Genomic DNA, 6310 nt, shown 5'->3' with positions numbered 1-6310 from the left:
CAGCTGGGCACTGTAACAGCTCCAGAGCTGCTCTGTAAGGCAAATAAAAGGGTGTGGGCCCTGCAACACCACCTGTAGTTCGCATTGTGCGTTGGAAGGCACAAAGTAAGCAGACGGGAGAAGTCAGGATAGTGCGCAAGGGCATAGAAGGGAGGGGCTCAAGAAAAGAGAAGTGGAAACAGACAGCAAACTAGGCGGGAGAGAGACCTGAGACAATGAGATCTAAATTATACCAGAGCCAACCAGGGGAAAGCACAAATGCAGTCCCCCCCCCTACCACAAATTATGCAGTCGAGATTCCCACATTTGGGGAAATCACAGAGGTCAGCATACCCAGAATGCAATGAATGAACCTCACCCCGGGAAAACAATCTTCATGACCATGGAATCACCTAAGCAAAATAAGTATGATTTGAGATAGGGCTGGGGAGGCCCGCTGCTCAGGCACACCTCCGTCAAGTAAAGGAGATTCAACTGAGGCAGCACAAGGGAACTCTCATCTGGGGACAACAACTGCAGGGAGAACACATTTTCAGACGAATGTGTGAGGGAAGAAGGCTGCCTAATACTGAAGCACCCCCCAAACAACAAACCAAATGCAACAACTAGTGCAAGCATTCCTGGGGGAAGGCCTGCAGCAGATGGATTCGCATATGGTGATGTCATCCAAGCAATGGGTATAGTTGGCTGCAACCCTCGTCTGCATATGAAAAGAGAAAATGGTCATGCAGGGCATGGCGGCCTTTGTGGGGTTGCGCTTGGATGACCCCTAGATCGCTTTATACACCCCCATCAGTGTGGGGCTCATGTTGGCCATGCCCCAGCCCCTGAAGCATTCAAGCTGATTTCTTACAGCAGCTGGACCCAGTAACAGCTCCAGAGTTGCTCTACAAGACAAGTAAAAGGGTGTGAGCCATGCAGCACCACCTGTAGTTTGCATACACACATATATAGGACAGCATCTCTTATATGCCCCAGGGGCAATAAAATAGTATCCTTATCTAGAGTATCCGTCCATGCCGCTACAGCACTACACATACACACCCAGGCCGACGCAATTGCCGGTCTGAGTAAGGTACCTGAATGTGTATAAATGGACTTCAGGGTAATCTCCTGTTTGCGGTCAGCAGACTCTTTGAGGGTAGCCGTATCCTGGGACGGGAGGGCTAACTTCTTGGATAAGCGTGTTAATGCTTTGTCCACCCAAGGGGAGGATTCCCATCGTAACCTATCCGTTGATGGGAAAGGATACGCCATAAGAATCCTTTTGGAAATCTGCAGGAGATTCCCAAGCTTTTTCACATAACTCGTTCAGCTCGTGTGAGGGGAAAAGGTTACCTCAGGCTTCTTTCCCTTGTACATATGTACCCTCTTGTCAGGGATAGGGGGCTCCTCTGTGATGTGCAAAACATCTTTTATTGCCATAATCATATATCAAATGTATTTTGCCAATTTTGGCTGTAACTTTGCATCATCGTAATCGACACTGGAGTCAGAATCCGTGTCGGTATCTGTGTCAACAATCTGGATAGTGGGCACTTATGAGACCCTGACAGTCCCTGCGACATAGGATCAGGCATGGGTTGAGACCCTGACTGTCCCAAAGCTTCAGCCTTGTCTAATCTTTTGTGCAATGAGTTTACACTAGCATTTAAAACATTCCACATATCCATCCAATCAGGTGTCGGCGGAGACACCACATTCATTTGCTCCCGCTCCTCTCTAATATAGCCTTCTTCCTCAGACATGTCGACACACGCGTACCGACACACCACACACACAGGGAATGCTTTTACTGAAGACATTTCCCCCACAAGGCCCTTTGGCAGAGCTGGCCCTAACCAATATGATGCCCTAGGCAAGATTTTGCCTGGTGCCCCCTAGCACCACCGCTGGTTCCGCCTCTGACCTTGCACCTCTTTCCCAGCACCATCAACCCTCACCCATAACAGTACTTATTTTGGTGTTTGTACCCCCTATATTTTAAACAGGAACAGTTCGCACATTTGGCGCACAGTCCAAAAAGGGGTGTGTTTTTGCTGGCAATGGGCATGTCCACACAATAGTACCCCCAATTAAAATTCCGCCACACAGTACTGCAATTTTATTCACATTTGATCACGCGATAGTGTCCATAATTCACATTACATCCCACAGTAGTATTACTTTACCTTATAAACGTTACTTCTCACAGTAGTGCTCCTTATTCACATTACATCACACTGAATTGCTCCTTATTTACATTACACCACACCCTATTGCTCTTTATTCAGATTAGACGACACAGTAAATGCCCTTTCTATACGCAACGCTACATATTAGAGCACCTTATACACATAATGCCACACATTAGTAATGCATTTATACACATAATTCCACACAGTAATGCCCCTTACACATATGAGACACATCACTAATGTCCTTATAAACATAATGCGTCTTACACATTATGACAACCTTTATTAATGCCCTTTTACACATAATGGCCCTCATTCCGAGTTGTTAGCTCGCAAGCTGCTTTTAGCAGCATTGCACACGTTAAGCCGCCGCCTACTGGGAGTGAATCTTAGCTTATCAAAATTGCGAACGAAAGATTAGCAGAATTGCGAATAGACACTTCTTAGCAGTTTCTGAGTAGCTCCAGACTTACTCGACAACTGTGATCAGTTCAGTCAGTTTCGTTCCTGGTTTGACGTCACAAACACACCCAGCGTTCGCCCAGACACTCCCCCGTTTCTTCAGACACTCCCGCGTTTTACCCAGAAACGGCAGCGTTTTTTCACACACACCCATAAAACGGCCAGTTTCCGCCCAGAAACACCCACTTCCTGTCAATTACACTACGATCAGCAGAACAAAGAAAAAACCTCGTAATGCCGTGAGTAAAATACCTAACTGCATAGCAAATTTACTTTGCGCAGTCGCAGAGCGAACATTGCGCATGCGCAATTAGCGGAAAATCGCTGCGATGCGAAGAAAATTACCGAGCGAACAACTCGGAATGACCACCAATGTCCCTTACACATATGCCGCACATTATTAATGCCCTTATACACATAATGACACACATAGTGCCCCTTACACATATGTTGCACATTATTAATGCATTTTTACATGACACACATAATGCTCCTTACTCATATTCCGAACACTACTGCACAATCAACCCACTCACATGCACACAGCACTCACACTGCCACTAACACTGTGACCTCTGCCTCTGCTTGGATACAGATGTGTCCTCATAAATCTTGCCTCAATGCTAACGTTGGGGCACCTTTTTTTTATTAAAATGCATCTTATTTGCATTGCTATGTTGTTAGGATGCACACGCAGCTTCTGCCAATTAAAATGATATGCAGCACGCCTATATACTGTGTGAGACTGTGGCTGTATCTGCATATGAAATGCTACACACAGAATATAGGCATGCCGCATATCATTTTAATCAGCAGAAGTTGCTGATGCCCCTAGGCATATCAAATGCCCTAGGCAATTGCCTAGTTTGCCTATGCCTATGGCCGGCTCTGCCCTTTGGAGAGACAGAGAGAGAGTATGCCAGCACATACCCCAGCGCTATATAACCCAGGAATAGCACAGTAACTTAATGTTTGCACAGTAGCACTGCTGTAAGTAATTTGCGCCAAATTATGTGCCCCTCCCCCTCTCTTTTCAACCCTCTTGTCTACCGTGGTATAAGCAGGGGAGAGTCCGGGGAGCTTCCTCTCAGCGGTGCTGTGGAGAAAAAATGGCGCTGGTGAGTGCTGAGGGAGAGGCTTCTGTCCTGCTTAAACTGTACAATTGGCGGGGGCTCATACATATATACAGTGCCCAGCTGTATATATGTTATATTTCTGCCAAAAAGAGGTTTATATTGCAGCCCAGGGCGCCCCCCCTGCGCCCTGCACCCTTACAGTGACCGGAGTATGTGAGGTGTATGGGAGCAATGGCGCACAGCTGCAGTGCTGTGCGTTACCTCAATGAAGATCATGAAGTCCTCTGCCGCCTCTGAAGTCTTCTTTTCTTCTCATACTCACCCGGCTTCTATCTTCCGGCTCTGCGAGCGGGACGGCGGCGCGGCTCTGGGACGGACGGCGAGGGTGAGATCCTGCGTACCAATCCCTTTGGAGCTAATCCCTTTGGAGCTAATGGTGTCCAGTAGCTTAAGAAGCAGGACCTTGCAACTCGGAGAGTAGGGCTGCTTCTCTCCCCTCAGTCCCTCGATGCAGGGAGTCTGTTGCCAGCAGTGCTCCCTGAAAATTAAAAACCTAACAAAATACTTTCTGTCAGAAAGCTCAGGAGAGCTCCTGAAAAGCACCCAGTCTCCACTGGGCACAGTATCAAACTGAGGTATGGAGGAGGGGCATAGAGGGAGGAGCCAGTGCACACCCAGAACTAAAGTCTTTCTTAAAGTGCCCATGTCTCCTGCGGAGCCGTCTATCCCCATGTTCCTTACGGAGTCCCCAGCATCCTCTAGGACGTTAGAGAAAATAGGATTTTAATACCTACAGGTAAATCCTTTTCTCTTATTCCGTAGAGGATGCTGGGCACACGTCCCAGTGCGTACTGTGTCTGCAGTTATTAAATGGCCCTTAACTCCAGAACATTTATGTGGAGACAACTTTCCCGACTTGACCATCTTCCTTGGACGTTTTCCCCCTGTGTGACTGCTCCCCAGCCTCGGAGGGTTGCATCCATGGTCCCTAGGATCCAGTCCTGGATCCCGAACCTTCGCCCCTCTAGGAGGTGAGAACTGTGCAGCCACCAATGGAGTGAGATTCTGGTCTTGGAAGACAGGATTATCCTCCGGTGCGTGTGTAGGTGGGATCCGGACCACTTGTCCAACAGGTCCCACTGGAACACTCTGGCATGGAACCAGCCAAACTGAATGGGCTCGTAGGCCGCAACCATCTTACCCAGCAACCAAATGCATTGATGGATTAACACTCTTGCTGGTTTCAGAATTTGTTTGACCAGACTCTGGATCTCCAGAGCCTTTCCACTGGAAGAAAACCTCTTCTGTGTCCAGTATCACTCCCAAAAACAACAACCGCGTCATTGGGACCAACTGCGATTTTGGCAAGTTTAGGAGCCAACTATGTTGTTGAAGAACTGTCAGGGAGAGTGCAATGTTTTGCACTAACTGGTCCCTGGATTTCGCCTTTATCAAAAGATCATTCAAGTACGGGATAATTGTTACTCCTTGCTTGCGATCACCCTGGTGAAAATCCTCAGAGCCGTGGACAGACCAAACGGCAATGTCTGAAATTGGTAATGACAATACTGAATTGCAAACCTCAGGTAGCTTGATGCAGAGGCTAAATGGGAACATGTAAGTAGGCATCCTTTATGTCTACCAAAACCATGTAATCTCCTTCCTCCGGACTGGAGATCACTGCACTGAGAGATTCCATCTTGAAATTTAATTTCCTTAGGTAGAAATTGAGGGATTTCAGATTTCAGATTGGTCTGACTGAGCTGTCCGGCTTAGGGACCACGAAGAGGCTTGAATAAAAACCTTCTCCCTGCTGACTAAAGCCGATTTGAACAATCGGTGAGGGGGAACGTCTTGAAACCCCAGTTTGTACCCTTGGGACACTATTTGTAAAACACACGAGTCCATGTCCGAATGAATCCAGAACTGACTGAAGAGTTTTAGACGTGCCCCCACTGGTGCGGGCTCCTGCAAGAGAGCCCCAGCGTCATGCGGTGGATTTGGCAGAAGCAGAGGATGATCTCTGCTCCTGCGATCTTGAAGAGGATGCAGACCTCTTCCCTCTTCTCCTTCCTCTACCTGCAAAGAAAGGGGAATCTTAACTTCTTGCATATCTATTGGGCCGAAATGACTGCATCAGATAATGATGCGTCTTCATCCGTTGGGAGGGAACATAGGGCAAGAAGGTTGACTTACCTGCGGGAGCTGCCGAGATCAAATTAACTAGGCAGTCACCAAACAACGCTTCACCTTCATAGGGAAGGGACTCCCTTTCTTCTTGGAGTCAGCATCAGCATTCTCTTGGTGAATCCACAATGCCCTCCTATCCGAGACTGCCATGAAATTGGCCCGTGAACTCAAGAGTCCTATATCCCTTGCAGTCTCACGTAAGTATGCTGCAGTGTCCTTGATATGATACAACGTAAGGAGTATCCCATCTCTCCAAGGTATCTATATCGGATGACAAGGTATTCGACCAATTCTTGAATACTACTACTCACCCATGCACATGTAATGGCAGGTCTAAGTAATGTACCCTTGGTTACATAACTAGAAATAATGTAGCTTCCTGCATACGATCCGCTGGATTTGTGA

The 6310-nt window shown here is 47.5% G+C and overlaps 1 non-coding gene across 1 annotated transcript; it reads right to left on the bottom strand.

Moving 5' to 3' along the window:
• Positions 1 to 243: 243 nt before the first annotated feature.
• LOC135031931 (U1 spliceosomal RNA) lies at positions 244 to 409 on the bottom strand. Its single transcript, XR_010227526.1, has one exon. It is a non-coding gene; the product is annotated as a U1 spliceosomal RNA (small nuclear RNA).
• Between the last annotated feature and the right edge of the window lie 5901 nt (positions 410 to 6310).

This window comes from Pseudophryne corroboree, unplaced genomic scaffold, assembly GCF_028390025.1.
Source record: "Pseudophryne corroboree isolate aPseCor3 unplaced genomic scaffold, aPseCor3.hap2 scaffold_536, whole genome shotgun sequence".
In the NCBI taxonomy this organism is placed as follows: domain Eukaryota; kingdom Metazoa; phylum Chordata; class Amphibia; order Anura; family Myobatrachidae; genus Pseudophryne; species Pseudophryne corroboree.
Note: the sequence above shows the minus strand (reverse complement) of the source record. Positions and strands in the feature narration are given on the sequence as shown.